This window comes from Phyllobates terribilis, unplaced genomic scaffold (assembly GCF_046119375.1).
Source record: "Phyllobates terribilis strain yellow unplaced genomic scaffold, ASM4611937v1 Scaffold_4__5_contigs__length_816908805, whole genome shotgun sequence".
Lineage (NCBI taxonomy): Eukaryota > Metazoa > Chordata > Amphibia > Anura > Dendrobatidae > Phyllobates > Phyllobates terribilis.
In genome coordinates, this window is record NW_027362764.1 from 630,017,744 (window position 1) to 630,035,790 (window position 18,047).

The window sequence follows — 18,047 nt, forward strand, 5'->3', positions numbered from 1 at the left end:
GGCGTACGGTGGCGACTGGCCGGTCCGCACCCCTGGGGTCCCTTCACTCCACTCCCGGAGCCTCCTCCGTTCCTCTCTTCTCTCTTCTCCTCCTCCAGGCTCAGGCCTTGTGACTTGGCCTGCCCGCGGAGCAGAGCTTGTACAGAGCCCCTGCTCCCGCTCTCCTTCTCTCTCTCTGCTCTCTCACCACTCTCTGACTTCTCACTGACTTCAAGATACTCCTCCTTACAGTGCACCCTGGATCTACTCTCCCCACCCACACACTACCGGGTTCCCCCTTTCTAGGTGTTCCCTCCCCCCACTCCAGCCAGGGACAGGGGCAGTTGTGCTCACTCTTGGGAGCATTGTCGCCCTGTCCCCCGGAAATGTGGTGTAGTGCATGTGGGTATTAGGGTCCTGAGCCACACTCCATCCTTACCTGGAAGTGAGATATCACACCTCTGGGTGAGATGCAATACCTCGGGGCGCTACATATACAGTGTGTGTGTGTGTATGTGTTGCATACGGTGTATACAGTGTGTGTGTGGGAGTGTGTGGTGCGTACGGCGTATACAGAGTGTGTGTGGTGGTGCGTACGACATATACAGTGTGTGTGTGTGGTGCGCACGGCCTATACAGAGCGTGTGTGTGTGGTGGTGCGTACGGCGTATACAGTGTGTGTGTGGTGCGTACGGCGTATACAGTGTGTGTGTGGTGTGTACGGCGTATACAGTGTGTGTATATGGTGCATACGGCATATACAGTGTGTGTGTGGTGCGTACGGTGTATACAGTATGTGTGTGTGGTGCGTATGGCATATAAAGTGTGTGTGTATGGTGTGTACAGCGTATACAGTGTGTGTGTGTGTATGTGTGGGGCGTACGACGTATACAGTGTGGGTGTGGTGCATACGGCGTATGCAGTGTGTGTGTGTGGTGCGTACAGCATATACAGTGTGCTTGTGTGGTGCGTACTGCGTATACAATGTGTGTGTGTACGGCGTATACAGTGTGTGTGTATGGTGCGTACGGAGTATACATTGTGTGTGTTGCGTACGGCGTATACAGTGTGTGTGTGTGGTGCGTACGGCGTATACAGTGTGTGTGGGTGGTGCGTACGGCATATACAGTGTGTGTCTGTGTGGTGTGTATGGCGTATACAGTGTGTGTGTCTGTGTGGTGCGTACGGCGTATACACTGTGTGTGGTGCGTACGGCGTATACAGTGTGTGTGTGTGGTGCGTACGGCGTATACAGTGTGTGTGTGTGGTGCGTACGGCGTATACAGTGTGTGTGGGTGGTGCGTATGGCGTATACAGTGTGTGTGTCTGTGTGGTGCGTACGGCGTATACAGTGTGTGTGTGTGTGTGTGGTGCGTATGCCGTATACAGTGTGTGTGTCCATTCCTGAGATATGGACCGTTCTTTCTTGTATACAAAGCCAATGGGGCGTGAACCTGAAGAAGACTTCCAAAGAAATAAGTTGAGGGCCATGCCAAGTTGGCTAAAATGACTACATTTATGTATAGGGAAGAGGGGCCATATCTCAGAAATCGAAAGCCACAGGAACAAAGAAAAATATAATCAGATTCAGGAGAACAAGGGCATTTACACCAAATGGAAAATACATATTTGCAGCAAGTGACAGGGTTTCCTTAACTTAAAATGCCTAAAAATTAGGCTTCTAAATTCAAATTCTTTTTAAGGAATCTGTCACCAGGCTTTTGTCACCTACTCTGAGAGCAGCATAATGTAGAGACAAAGACCCTGATTCCAGCAATGTGTCACTTACTGGGATGCTTGTTGTAGTCTTGATAAAATCACTATTTTATCAAAAATATCGCTAAAGGAATAGTAAATCAGCTTACATGTAGTCCTCCATATTCATGAGCTCTGCCTAACCCCACCCCACCATTGATTGGCTGGTTTCAGCCTATGCACAGTGTACGCGGAAAGCTACCAATCAGTGGTGGAGGCAGGGTTATACAGAGCTCAGCAGTCAGAGACCTGCTAGATATGCCGCAGATATAATGGTGATTTTTAATAAAACTGCAGCAAGCAGCCCAGTAAGTAGCGCATTACTGGAATCAGGGTCTCTGCCTCTACAATATGCCGCTTTCAGACGGGGTAGCGAAAAACCCGGTGACAGATTCCCTTTTAAGAGCAGATGATTGATTAGTATTGATAGTAACAACTGCGAGCTTGTGACCACTTTTCATCTTACTTCCTAAAAAAGAGCAGTTGTAATCAAGTCTGCTCCAGAAATACGTTTTCTGAATGCGGTTTCTTAGAACGAATCACATAACATTAAGCGATGCAGGGCTTTAATTTTCCAACTGAAATGTCAGATATTGCGGCTGACAGTAATACACTAGACTCATAATCGGACCTGCTGATAGTTTGAATAAATCTGACAATTCATTCTTTTTATAAGGTATCAAGCCTATTATAATAACCAGACGGTATTAGCTGTGAATTAGGACAATTATTATTGCTCAGTCCATCATGCTTTATTATTTATAGTAGTTAAATACTAAATGTAACGGGTACACGTTATAATTACAATATTATTCAATAATAAGTGTCATAATAAAGACATTCACTGAGGGAGACTATTCATTTGTGTCCCCTGTAACAACAGTTTAGTACAATTTATTTTGCAGCTAAACCAATTTTATGCTCAAACAATATGAGCCTTGTAATCGGCAAGTATATACACCCTGTCACTGAGCTATTTACTCAACAAGTACCAAGCACTGGAGCTGCCGATCAGCTAAAACCCTCTAAATTTTTCAATAAGATCTCTCATATCCATCAGGGACACTATCAATAGGAGAAAACATTTGATTTTCAATGCTGTATTTTTCAGGAAAGAAAATAGCACTGTGTCTTGAAAATTGGTTTCCAACAAAACATATCACAGACACATAATTGAACAGCAGAGTCAGTACATGACAAGCTGGAGCTGCTTCTAGTGATACATAATTGATGGATCTGTTTTTTTTTCACCTCTAGAATTACTGTGGAATTTCAAGGAATTTTCAATATCTGTTTTAAAGCCATTCACAAATCTATGAGGAGCAATTGAGTAGAAAGTATAGGAAAGTATAGGAAGACAGAGAGAAACCTGAGTGGATTGTATGTTTATATAAGAAGTAATTTTATATTTATTGTACCTGATTGAAAACTTCCCAAGAACTTCAGAGCATGAGTGTATAACCTGCAGCCATTCTGTGTGGCCCCCAAACCATAAGAAACCCATGAGGGACTGTAAAAGTAGATACTGTCACGGATGTATCAGAGTTGACAGACAGTCGCCCTGCAGTTGGTTGCAGGAGATCTCTACGTTTGGCATTACAAACATCTTCTTAGATGAGAGGCTGTCTCTAGGGCCTAGCGGCTACCTCCCTCTGGTAATTAGCTCCCTGGCATGGGTGTATATATACCTGGTGTGTCTGAGAGGGAGGTGCTGGCTATATTCATTTCTACTTGTGAAGACTTAGCAAGAGCAGTACTTTGTCCTCTCTGGAGCTTGAGGCCGAGTTTGCATTTGTCTGGAGTCGTCTAAAGCTAAGCATTTTCCCCCTGTTTGTCTACCCTTGTTGTCTATAGAGTTTAGTGGAGATCGACTAGTGCTCATCTCCTCCCATCCCTAGCCTTAGCCATACGCCAGGGAAAGACAGGGTGAGGCATGTGTGCGGCGACTGCTGAAGAGGCAATATAGGGATGGTATTGAGACAGGGTGACACTAGACCAGACTAGGAGGTCTCCATTTCCCCCTTTCCCTAGTGTCTGGGCTCCCTTTCCCTCTTCCCTCTGTGTTGCACTAAGTCTTTCCCACACCTGGCGTGACAGATACTTAATAAGTCACAACACCACTAGCAGTGCTTGAGATTTGCTAACTCATAGGAGTCTGTTATAAACCACCAAATATAGCAGAAGCCACGGAAAGTCTATTAATGAGACAAATAGACGAAGTAGCAAAAAATAACGAGGTGATTATTATGGGGGACTTCAACTACCCCGATATAGACTGGGAAACCGAAAGCTGTAGATCTCAGAAAGGAAACAGGTTTCTGTCAATTATCAAAGACAATTATTTGTCACAACTTGTGCAGGAACCAACTAGAGGGACGGCCCTTTTAGACTTAATATTAACTAACAGGCCAGACAGAATAACTGAGGTGCAGGTTGGGGGGCACCTGGGAAATAGTGACCACAACATTATACAATTCCACATGTGCTTCAGTAGGGTGCCCAGCAAGGGAGTCACAAAAACACTGAACTTCAGGAGGGCAAAGTTTGATCAGTTAAGAGATGCCCTTCACCTTATAGACTGGGATAGTATCTTCAGTAATAGGAGCACGGATAGAAAATGGGAAATTTTCAAAACAGTCCTACATAGTCACTGTAGAAGGTACATACCTTATGGGAATAAAAGGGCTAGGAATAGGAGGAAGCCAATGTGGCTAAATAAGGAAGTCAAGAGGGCAATGAAAAACAAAAAAAGGGCTTTCGGTAAACTTAAACAAGAAGGCAGCGAGGAAGCGCTAATATCTTATAGGGAAAAAAACAAAATCTGTAAGAAACAAATAAGAATAGCAAAAGAGGAGACAGAGAGACTAATTGCCAAAGAAAGTAAAACGAATCCCAAACTGTTCTTTAACTATATAAACAGTAAAAGGATTAAAACTGATGGAGTTGGCCCATTGAAAAATAACCTGGGTAAAATCATAGAGGGCGATGAGGGTAAAGCAAACCTACTCAATAGCTTCTTCTCCACTGTTTTCACAAAAGAAAACAATTTATCGGAGGAAATGCAGAGTGATAAAGTAAACCCTCCGCTAAATATCACCCACCTAACCCAGGAGGAAGTTCAGAAACGCCTAAATAATATCAAAATAGTTAAGTCACCAGGCCCAGATGGCATACACCCCCGGGTACTAAAAGAATTAAGTAATGTGATAGACAGACCGCTGTATCTTATATTCAAGCACTCTTTATGGACAGGGACTGCCCCACTAGACTGGCGCCAAGCAAATGTGGTACCAATATTCAAAAAGGGGTCTAAAAGTGACCCTGGGAACTATAGACCAGTCAACTTAACGTCTGTTGTGGGTAAATTGTTTGAAGGATTTCTTAGAGATGCTATTGTAGAATATCTTAATGATAATAACTGTCTAACTCCATATCAACATGGATTCATGAGAGATCGCTCCTGCCAAACAAACCTGATCGCCTTCTACGAGGAGGTGAGCTCACAGCTGGACCGGGGAGAGTCAGTGGATGTTGTATACCTTGACTTCTCCAAAGCGTTTGATACCGTGCCACACAAAAGGTTGGTATATAAAATGAGAATGCTTGGTCTGGGGGATAATGTGTGTAAGTGGGTAAATAGCTGTCTGAGTGATAGAAAGCAGAGGGTGGTTATCAATGGAGTAAGCTCAGGGTGTGTCAGGGTTACTAGCGGGGTGCCTCAAGGGTCTGTCTTGGGCCCTATATTATTTAATATATTTATTAATGATCTAGTGGAAGGGTTGCATAGTAAAATAGCAATATTTGCAGATGATACTAAACTTTGTAAAGTAGTTAACACAGATGAGGACAGGGCACAGCTGCAGGAGGATTTAGATAAATTGGGGAGTTGGGCCAAAAAATGGCAAATGGGGTTCAATGCCGATAAATGTAAGGTCATGCACATGGGAAAGAAAAACAGCAGTCACCCATACATATTAAATGGGAAACCGTTGGGGAAATCTGACATGGAGAAGGACCTGGGCGTCTTGGTTAATAGCAAATTAAATTGGAGTGCCCAGTGTCAGGCAGCAGCTGCGAAGGCAAATAGAGTCATGGCATGCATCAGAAGAGGAATAGGGGCATATGATGAGAACATTGTTCTTCCTCTGTATAAAGCGCTGGTAAGGCCGCACTTAGAATATTGTGCACAGTTCTGGGCTCCGGTGCTCAGGAAAGACATATTGGAGCTAGAGAGGGTACAAAGGAGGGCGACTAAGGTAATAAAGGGAATGGAGGGACTAGAATACCCAGAGAGGTTGTCAAAATTAGGCCTATTTACGTTGGAAAAGAGAAGGCTTAGGGGAGACCTCATAAACATGTATAAATACATCAGGGGGCAGTACAGAGATCTCTCCCATGACCTGTTTATACCAAGGATGGTGACAAAGACGAGGGGGCACACTATGCGTCTGGAGGAAAGGAGGTTCCTGCACCAGCATAGAAGGGGATTCTTTACGGTAAGAGCCGTGAGACTCTGGAACTCTCTGGGAGAGGAAGTGGTGATGTCCAACTCACTTAATGAGTTCAAGAGAGGCCTGGACGCCTTTCTTGAGATCAATAAAATTACATCTTATGCTTAGTGATAGTTAATTAATCCAGATTGGTGTCGGGAAGTGAATTTTTTCCTCAATGCCGTCAATTGGCCTATACCGCATGTTTTTTTTTTTGTTTGTTTTTTTTTTTTTGCGTTCCCCTGGATCAACGCTGCGGAATAGCTGCAGTGCACAAGAAATAGGCTGAACTGGATGGACGCTTGTCTTTTTTCGGCCTTATAAACTATGTAACTATGTAACTATGTAAATTTTAGGATGCCTTCACATTGCGTTTAGGGACACGCTCGGTGGCCAATTCGGGGCTTACATCTGAACCTACTGCAAAACAGTATTTGGGCTTGTGCACTGACAGGGCCATATACTGTAATGGTGTCGGAAGAGCAAACGTGCGTTCTGATGTGCATAATTTTCGGGTTTGAACGCCCCTTTTTCCGGGGGGTTCGGATGTATGCTCCGACGGGGCCACCGAGCGTGTCCCTAAACACAGAAGACAGGTGTCTTCCTTCTTTTTTTGGGGCTCCGCGTAGACTTATTTATGTAGTTTGTGGCGTCTTCCAAGCGGAAGACACCAGAAGAAAGCTCAGGTTACATCTTTTAGTCAAATCGCTTCTTTTGAAACTGGAAGCAGTAAAAAGATGATCTAAAGTCTGAGTACATGCTCAGCAAGTCGTTTAGACATAGAAATGCATTTGTTCAGTCGTTTCAGTGTTTTTAGGGTGCTTTTTCAGTGGTTCTCGTGTGCTCCTTTAAGACACTGGCGGAGCTGGCAAGTTTTCCAAAGTGAAGATTCTTCAGGAAGCTGCTGATGGTCTTTTTCCTGAAGTCTTGTTTTTGCAGCAGATCAGCCACCAGCGTCTTTTTTGTTTGTGATAACTTAAACTATAAAGAGTGAGCATCTTCCAAGCTGAAGCATGAACATACTTCTTTTAACCACTTCCCGGCTATAGAAACCTGAAGCGTAAAAAAGAAGTGATAAAAGAGAGAACATGTGCACAGCAAGTCGTTTCTACATTGTCGTGCATTAATTTAATTCTTTGCAGCAATTTTTTAGCACTTTTTCAAGCGTGTTCCATGCAGAATCTGCTTGAAAGATATGTTGTGTGCACATGTCTTAAGCTTAAAGTGCAACCTCAATTTCTTTTATTTTTATTTATTGGATAGAGCTCTCAGTCAGTGGCCCTTGGACTAATATCTGCAGTGCTGCTATCTTAATTATTTTCTAAAAATAGGCCATTATGTGAAATTCTCTAAAAACATTAAAGTGGTTACCTAGGACCTAAATGTTGGTGACGACCCATCCATAGGATAGGTTATCAATATCAGAATGGTGGGGATCCAGCCATGTAACCATGCCATTGTGTAGACAGCTGGAGCACCGCAGCTCCATACACCGTGTAGTGGCCATTCTCGGATACTGCAGTTCAACGTCCATTCACTTCAATAAAAACATAGCTGCTGTAGTTGAGAACCGCATCAACACAGTGTAAACTTGGGGTGTTCTGGCTGAAATTGTACAAATACAGGTTACGGTTGGAAGAGATTCGGGGCGCTCTACTTGACAGCCAAGTATGACAATGATCCTGCACATCTCTTTGATTAACTCTAATGACATGTCCTAAAGATAAGTAATTAATATCTAAATACTTGAACAGTTTTAAAAAAATAAAATAAAAATTATAGACTTGTTCTTTTGATTGATTTATATACAGAAATGAAAAATCTGCAAAGGATCAAGTTTGTGTCGAATTTCCTGAAATTTGTGGTTTCACGCACATTCGAACATTTTGAGTTTTTGATTCATGGTTTTAAAAAAAATAAATAACTTTCCTGGCAAACTGCTGACACATCAGAGAGCAAGCTAACATAATTTTGTGTTGCCGCTCAGTCTTCCCTATAATACCCTATATTGTAACTCAATACTTGGGTCATCACAGATCAGCGGTTCCCAGTGGAGCACAGTTTGTATGGCAGTCATTTTCCATCTCGAGAGTCACTGGGTAAGTCACTCTCTCCTGTAGAGTGTAAGCTCTTATGGTCAGCGGGGTCCTCTCTCTCTCCTGTAGAGTGTAAGCTCTGATGGTCAGTGGGGTCCTCTCTCTCTCCTGTAGAGTGTAAGCTCTGATGGTCAGCGGGGTCCTCTCTCTTCTGTAGAGCGTAAGGTCTTATGGTTAGTGGGGTCGTCTTCCTCTCTTTCACTTTTGTAGAGTGTAAGCTCTTATGGTCAGCAGCGACCTCTCTCTTTCCTGTAGAGTATAAGATCTTATGGTCAGCGGAGTCCTCTCTCTCCTGTAGAGTGTAAGCTCTTATGGTTAGCGGGGTCCTCTCTCTTCTGTAGAATGTAAGCTCTTATGGTCAGCAGGGTCCACTCTCTCTACTGTAGAGTGTAAGCTTTTATGGTCAGTGGGGTCCTCTCTCTTCTGTAGAATGTAAGCTCTTATGGTCAGCGGGGTCCACTCTCTCTCTACTGTAGAGTGTAAGCTCTTATGGTCAGCGGGGTCCTCTCTCTCCTGTAGAGTGTAAACTCTTATGGTCAGCAGGGACCTCTCTCTTTCCTGTAGAGTGTAAGCTCTTATGGTCAGCGGGGTCCTGTCTGTCTCTCCTGCAGAGTGTATGCTCTTATGATGTGGGATTCTCCTTCTCTCCTCTCCTCCACATGTATTTTATGAGAAATTGCAAGCTTTTCAGTATTGAGATTCATGTAAATTTATTCTCTGTAAATCAAATTTTGGGGAGAAAATTTTGCGAAGTTGGGGAATTTAATTTTCAAAAGATCCGCTCATCTCTAATTTTAAATCATATCTTGCTTTCATAGTAGTCAGATATAATTCCTATAATGATTAATTTGCATAAGGCTACTAAATTCCACTTAGCTTCCTAGTGATTATCGGTTTGTTATTGTATTCATTCCCCTATTATGTATAGAACAGAAGAATAATAGTAAAATAATATTATTCCCAGGATTAAGACAGGATATGAAGTGAAGACATCTTATGTACAATGGCTGCCATTCTGAACCAAATCCTTCATGCATTGTAGTACAAGCAGATAAAATAATCAAGGAGTCTGTAAGAACCGTCCTGTATGTGCAGCACAAAGTAGCTCTGACATACAGTAGCGCTGTGCTGTCAACACCCATAGTCATACATAATACATTAGCATGTCTAGAAAGCATAGCTTGTGGCTTCACTAAATTGTACATGTGGTTTTCATTAAGCTACTTCAAATTGAGGAAAAAAATTCTCTTTTAAATTAGTGAACGAGGTTGTCAAGAGTCGTTTGTGATGCGATGACAAATATGTCTAGCTATTGTTTTGTTGCCATTGTCTGGAAGAAAACAGCTCTATGCAAAAAAGTCTAATTATAAATAGATGTGACAAAGCAAAGACAATTAGATATCAGGGCAGTGCTCCTCTCCAATATTAATGGCAGGACCCCCCAACTACACATGCGATCAATTACTAGCGTATATTTCATATTGACGCAGAATTCTAGCATATTTAATGCCATCATAGTTCTCAGTGGGAAAATCAAGATAATCTTGTATGCCATTATGTAACAGTGCCTTCAAGGGTGAAAACATCTCAGTGTTAGTTCACGGCCCCACTATCAGTATTTGGTCAGTATTCGGTCAGTATTTTTTCTCAGGAGTGGGAGCCAAAACCAGGTGAGGAACAATCCGAGAAAAGGTATAATAGAAACAAGTCACCAATTCTGCATTTATCACCCACTCCTGGTTTTGGCTTCTACTCCTGAGAAAAAATACTGACCGAATACTGACAAAATATTGATAGTGGGGCCCAGAGGTGGATTATAATGAGGGCAATCCGGGCTACCGTCCGGGGCCTGGGGCTCCGGGGGGCCCTTGGCCAGATTGCCCTCATTATAATATGTGCGGCGCGGCGGCGCTAATGCGGCAGACACCGGCAGGTAGAGGCGAGGGGCCCACGGACCGCTCCCCCAGCAGCGGCGCAGGGCCGCTGCTTCTTCTTCGGCCAGGCCAGCACTGCACCTGTTAACTTCCCTGTGTGCTTGTGCTGGCCCGGCCGCGTCACAGCTCGGAGACACGGTCCTATGCGCAGGAGTGTCTGCTAGTGTGAAGTTACACAGTTTGCGCCCTACACTGCTGCACTGGAGAGGAGCTGGACGTCGTCTGGAGCCGAGCTGGGGGATGGTGAGTGACATGCGTGTGTGTGTGCGTGCGCGTCACAGTGTATGTGTGTGCAGGCAGATATCATTGTGTGATGTCGGTTTATATATATTTTTGTGTTTCAAATGTGTTTATGCGTGTATGTATATGTCTGTATATGTTTGTGTGTGTGTGTGCGTGACTGCGTGCGGCCTCCTCCTGCTGTATCGGGGGGGCGCCGTGAGGTCTCCTCCTGCTGTATCTGGGGGGCGCCGTGCGGCCTCCTCCCGCTGTATCTGGGGGGTGCCGTGCGGCCTCCTCTCGCTGTATCTGGGGGGCGCCGTGCGGCCTCCTCCCGCTGTATCTGGGGGGCGCCGTGCGGCCTCCTCCCTCTGGATCTGTGGGGTGCTGTGCGGCCTCCTCCCACTGTGTATAGATGGCGCCGTTCGGCCTCCCGTTGTGTATAGATGACGCCGTTCGGCCTCCCGCTGTGTATAGATGGCTACGTGCGGCCTCCCGCTGTGTATAGATGGCTATGTGCGGCCTCCCGCTGTGTATAGATGGCGCAGTTCGGCCTCCCGCTGTGTATAGATGGCTACGTGCTGCCTCCCGTTGTGTATAGATGGCTACGTGCAGCCTCCCGCTGTGTATAGATGGCTACGTGCGGCCTCCCGCTGTGTATAGATGGCTATGTGCGGCCCCCTGCTGTGTATAGTTGGCTACGTGTGGCCCCTACTGTGCATAGATGGCTACATGCGGCCCCCTGCTGTGCATGGATGGCTACATGCGGCCCCCTGCTGTGTATAGATGGCTACGTGCGGCCCCCTGCTGTGTATAGATGGCTACGTGCGCCCCCCTGCTGTGTATAGATGGCTACTTGCGGCCCCTGCTGTGCATAGATGGCTACGTGCGGCCCCTGCTGTGCATAGATGGCTACGTGCGGCCCCCTGCTGTGTATAGATGGCTGCGTGCGGCCCCCTGCTGTGTATAGATGGCTACGTGCGGCCCCCTGCTGTGTATAGATGGCTACGTGCGGCACCCTGCTGTGTATAGATGGCTATGTGCGGCCCCCTGCTGTGTATAGATGGCTACGTGCGGCCCCCTGCTGTGCATAGATGGCTACGTGCGGCCTCCTGCTGTGTATAGATGGCTACGTGCGGCCTCCCGCTGTGCATAGATGGCTACGTGCGGCCCCCTGCTGTGTATAGATGGCTACGTGCGGCCCCTACTGTGCATAGATGGCTACGTGCGGCCCCTGCTGTGCATAGATGGCTACGTGTCGCCCCCTGCTCTGCATAGATGGCTACGTTTGGCCCCCTGCTGTGTATAGATGGCTATGTGCGTCCCCCTGCTGTGTATAGATGGCTACATGTGACCTCCCGCTGTATACAGATGGCTACGTGCAGCCTCCTGCTGTGTATAGGTGGATTATATGGCAGCTCATATTGTGTGTAGGGTCTCATACTGTATATAGGGGATGTCAGCATACTTAATTGTGCTCAATATTAAGTCATACAATTAATGTAAAAAAATGATTATAATATATTAATATTGTGCAAAATTTATTTCACGTGAACTATCACATGATCTATCACATGGCTACGTGTGGCCCCCTGCTGTGTATAGATGGCTACGTGCGGCCCCCTGCTGTGCATAGATGGCTACGTGCAGCCCCCTGCTGTGTATAGATAGCTACGTGCGGCCCCCTGCTGTGTATAGATGGCTACGTGCGCCCCCCTGCTGTGTATAGATGGCTACGTGCGGCCCCTGCTGTGCATAGATGGCTACGTGTGGCTCCTGCTGTGCATAGATGGCTACGTGTGGCCCCCTGCTGTGTATAGATGGCTGCGTGCGGCCCCCTGCTGTGTATAGATGGCTACGTGCACCCCCCTGCTGTGTATAGATGGCTACGTGCGGCCCCCTGCTGTGTATAGATGGCTACGTGCGGCCTCCCGCTGTGTATAGATGGCTACATGCGGCCCCCTGCTGTGTATAGATGGCTACGTGCGGCCCCTACTGTGCATAGATGGCTACGTGCGGCCCCTGCTGTGCATAGATGGCTATGTGCGTTCCCCTGCTGTGCATAGTTGGCTACGTGCGGTCCCCTGCTGTGCATAGATGGCTACGTGCGGCCCCCTGCTGTGTATAGATGGCTACGTGCAGCCCCCTGCTGTGTATAGATGGCTGCATGCGGCCCCCTGCTGTGTATACATGGCTACGTGCGGCCTCCCGCTATGTATAGATGGCTACGTGCAGCCTCCTGCTGTGTATAGGAGGATTATGTGGCAGCTCATATTGTGTGTAGAGTCTCATACTGTATATAGGGGATGTCAGCATACTTAATTGTGCTCAATATTAAGTCATACAATTAATGTAAAAAAATGATTATAATATATTAATATTGTGCAAAATTAATTTCACGTGAACTATCACATGATCTATCACAGGGGATCATGTGACATATCACATGATACATCAGGTGTATGTGTGTGTGGGGACGGGGGCCCACGCCTTCTAAACTGCCCGGGGCTCTTACAGGGATACTATCATGTTGAGTTTTGTTAATATACAGTGGCATGTAAAAGTTTGGGCACCCCTGGTCAAAATTACTGTTATTGTGAACAGTTAAGCAAGTTGAAGATTAAATAATTTCTAAAAGGGCTAACGTTAAAGATGACGCTTTTCCTTTCTATTTTAGGGAAAAAAATAAAATATATATACAGTATATACAGTATATACATTTTCATATTTTACATTTCAAAAATTACAAAAAGGAAAATTGGACGATGCAAAAGTTTGGGCACCCTGCATGGTTAGTACCTAATATACACAAGTCGGCCCTGTATAAGCACAAAGCAAAAAAACTTGCTGAAAGACTGGACACTGCCAGAATCAGCTGCAATATACCAACTCCAGAAGCATAATCAAACAAAGAGGAATAGAGGAGCTAAATGGTAGAAAACAGTGAATCATTTTATTATATCAAAAAGTTTAACATCACATCATAAATAATTGGATCATAGCATAGATGAACAGAGGTGCATGATGTCAGAAACACACAGCACCCATTGGCCCGCAAAGTCATACCCACTGTATGGAGATGTAACCAGTGGGATTAGGAAACCTGAGTAAGGTGAACAAAGTAAATAAATACAGGCTATGGGCAATAATAGTATGCATTTATAAGCAGCAGTCTGCGGCAACAATAGAATGTGCCCATAGTCAAATAAAATATCAGAAACCTTACCAGAAATTAAATTGGAAGGGCCAAAGGGTGCTGGAAGACAGAGATCTGTGGTAGAATAGCCTTTTACATTTAAAAAATTACAAAAAAGAAAATGGGACGATGCAAAAGTTTGGACACCCTGCATGGTTAGTACCTACTAATAGGGGGGTGCCAAGGCAACAAAGAAAACTATCATATGGCCTATTAAGGTGAAAAAAGTGAAGAAACTTTATTATAAATATATCACAGGAAATATGGGGAAGAGAGGAGCAAAAAATACATACATTTACATTTAAAATACATAAAAATAAACAAAAAGCATGTAAAGTGCAGGTATAGCATCTCTTTGAAATCGTACTAAAGTCACAACTATGGTAAAGTAGAAAGAGTGCTATCAACAAGACAGAGGAGACATATTTGCATGATATATCCCATCTAATTACATTTCATTGTATCACAGTCCCTCATATCACACATGGCCTCATCGGCCGTCATTACCTTGATAAGAAAATCAAGACCTGCACCACATGTATTCACCCCGACGCGCGTTTCGGCGCTGTGTCTTTCTCAAGAGGACTGCTCAGGCTGAACAGCTGATGCCTTAAATCCGCTGGCATGTGGACCGCGGACCAACAGGAAGGCGGGACCGCCTACAACGGAAGTTACACTCTGTGTCTCATCCATTCCCATGGTAGCAGAAATGCTACCCAATGTAACACCGCGGCTCCCCGGATGTGACGCAAGGCGCATCGCCGTAACTAAGATACCAGACAACGTCGGCATCATGGTAGCAAAACCACCAAAGAATGCCAAAAGAAGCCGGGCATGTAAGGACGGAGACACCCCTGCGTGCTGGGTCGCAAGGTGATGTACATGGCAATATAGTCATACAGAGGTCCACCAACATAAAAAGAGCATATAGACTTCTGATCCCGTATATACCATTAAACAATTATAACACAATGTAACTCTATAATGAAAGAAGGGGGGCCAATACTATATCGGTCACTGCACATATGCATGTATAAGGAAAAGCAATCATTTAGTACAATGTCATTAATATATACATATAGGGTACACGATGCAGTGGTACCCACATAGTGATCATTATATAAAACATTATTCCATATGTATATCATGCCCAGATCATAACAAAGTAATTAGGACTTTATTACTAATCTAGATCCCAACATATATATATTAAAAGAGATCATCTAAATATACATACTTCGCCAAGAGCCGAACTGATATTACTTAGTCATTTCCAATGATAATTAGAGCCCCCACAACAAATGAATATAGAGAAATATTATATAAAATGACACTGGCCCACCAAACAAGGTATCCTATTTCATATGCAATATAACAAAGAAACCCATATTACATAATAGAGAACACTATACAGAATCAGTCCATATAATGAAGGATGGAATCATCTATAATACATATATACACACATATACATTTTTTTCTTCCCAGAATGACCGTCGTCCCGATGAAACCTCATAGTATATACAGTGCCTACAAGTAGTATTCAACCCCCTGCAGATTTAGCTGGTTTGATAAGATGCAAATAAGTTAGAGCCTTCAAACTGCAAACGAGAGTAGGTTTTAAGAACAGAAGCATAAATCTTACAAACCAAAAAGTTATGTTGCTCAGTTGAATTTTATTAAATTTTAAACATAAAAGTGTGGGTCAATTATTATACAACCCCTATGTTTAATATTTTGTGGAATAACCCTTGTTTGCAATTACAGCTAATAATCGTCTTTTATAAGACCTGATCAGGCCGGCACAGGTCTGTGGAGTTATCTTGGCCCACTCCTCCATGCAGATCTTCTCCAAGTTATCTAGGTTCTTTGGGTGTCTCATGTGGACTTTATTCTTGAGCTCCTTCCACAAGTTTTCAATTGGGTTAAGGTCAGGAGACTGACTAGGCCACTCCAACACCTTGACTTTTTCCCTCTTGAACCAGGCCTTGGTTTTCTTGGCTGTGTGCTTTGGGTCGTTGTCTTGTTGGAAGATGAAATTACGACCCATCTTAAGATCCTTGATGGAGGAGCGGAGGTTCTTGGCCAAAATCTCCAGGTAGGCCGTGCTATCCATGTTCCCATGGATGCGGACCAGATGGCCAGGCCCCTTGGCAGAGAAACAGCCCCACAGCATGATGCTGCCACCACCATGCTTGACTGTAGGGATGGTATTCTTGGGGTCGTATGCAGTGCCATCCAGTCTCCAAACGTCACGTGTGTGGTTGGCACCAAAGATCTCAATCTTGGTCTCATCAGACCATAGAACCTTGAACCAGTCTGTCTCAGAGTCCTCCAAGTGATCATGAGCAAACTGTAGACGAGCCTTGACATGACGCTTTGAAAGTAAAGGTACCTTACGGGCTCGTCTGGAACGGAGACCATTGCGGTGGAGTACGTTACTTATGGTATTGACTGAAACCAATGTCCCCACTGCCATGAGATCTTCCCGGAGCTCCTTCATTGTTGTCCTTGGGTTAGCCTTGACTCTTCGGACAAGCCTGGCCTTGGCACGGGAGGACACTTTCAAAGGCTGTCCTGGCCGTGGAAGGCTAACAGTAGTTCCATAAGCCTTCCACTTACGGATGATGCTCCCAACAGTGGAGACAGGTAGGCCCAACTCCTTGGAAAGGGTTTTGTACCCCTTGCCAGCCTTGTAACCCTCCACGATCTTGTCTCTGATGGCCTTGGAATGCTCCTTTGTCTTTCCCATGGTGACCATGTCTGAGTGCTGTTCACAAGTTTGGGGAGGGTCTTAAATAGTCAGAAAAGGCTGGCAAAAGAGATCTTTAATCCACACATGTGAAGCTCATTATTCTTGGTGCCTGAACTACTTCTTAATACTTTAGGGGGACCAAACAGAATTCTTGTGGTTTGAGGGGTTGAATAATAAATGACACTCTGAATTAACTTTTAACGTTTTAAAAAAAAAACAAAAAAAAAAAACAAAACAAAATTTGCTGCAGTGCATTTACCACTTCCAGGCTGATCTACAGTACAAATGTCACAATGCCAAGTTAATTCCGCATGTGTCAACCAGCTAAATCTGCAGGGGGTTGAATACTACTTGTAGGCACTATATACTGTCAAAATGGTAGTCGTCACTGATAGCCAAGAGGGGATGACATAGACCTGACACACAGATGACCATATGTTCAGCCGGAGCATACAAATCGTTGGACCTGCTAAAATAAATATTAATTAAAAACACATAACCAAACATACTGTTTAAAACCTAACAAATGTATCCATATTTAGCCCCCATGGCGCGACCACACATCAAACAGTGCTGTGTCACAGAAATGAGGCAAAGCTGTTATTCTCGTTTAGACCGCTCGGATGTAATGTTTTCAAGGTCCAAATCCACCTTGTTTCAATATCAGCAAGTCTCTGGGATATAGGACCCCCCCGTATCCCCACTGCCACCATGTCTATCCCTTTTACCTCCAGTAACTTTGCATTACAATTATGATGTAATTTAAAATGGTTCGGGATAGTTTTTAGCATAGATATATCATTTTGGTCCATAGCTGCCAATATCCTCAGCACATGTTCTCTAATACGCATTTTGAGGCAGCGTGTGGTCATCCCAACATAGATAAGACCACCACGGCATGTAGCATAGTATATCACTTTGCGTGATCTGCATGTGATATGTTTTTTGATCTCAAAAATTTACTTGCCCGTGGAATCAATAAATGTGGTACTTCTTATCACGTTGGGACACGCCACACAGCGGCCACACGGTGTGCACCCATATCGGGTCCTGGCCTTATCCATAAATGTATGTATTGAACCACCCTCATAGGGACTACGGACCAAATGGTCCCGAAGATTTTTAGCACGCCGGAACACAACCGTAGGTTTGTCTGAGACTTATTTTGACAGTATTGGATCAGCTCTTAAGACGGGCCATGCTTTTGTAAGGACATTTCTAACCGCTGGAATTTGGGTGTGAAATGTGATGATGAATCTCACCACATCATTCTGCTTCCTGTCTCGAGATTTATACACTAGATCTTGACGGGATGAATGTTTAGCTCGATTATAAGCACTTTTAACCATCCTATGACTATACCCACGTTCGTAGAAACGCTCCTTCAATTCCACTGACTGTGCCTCAATATCTTGTTCAGTGGAGCAGATTCAGTTTTAATATATACAGTGGTGGCCAAAAGTATTGGCACCCTTGCAATTCTGTCAGATAATACTCAGTTTCTTCCTGAAAATGATTGCAATCACAAATTCTTTGGTCTTATTATCTTCATTTAATTTGCTTGCAAGGAAAAAACACAAAAGAGAATGAAGCAAAAATCAAATCATTGATCATTTCACACAA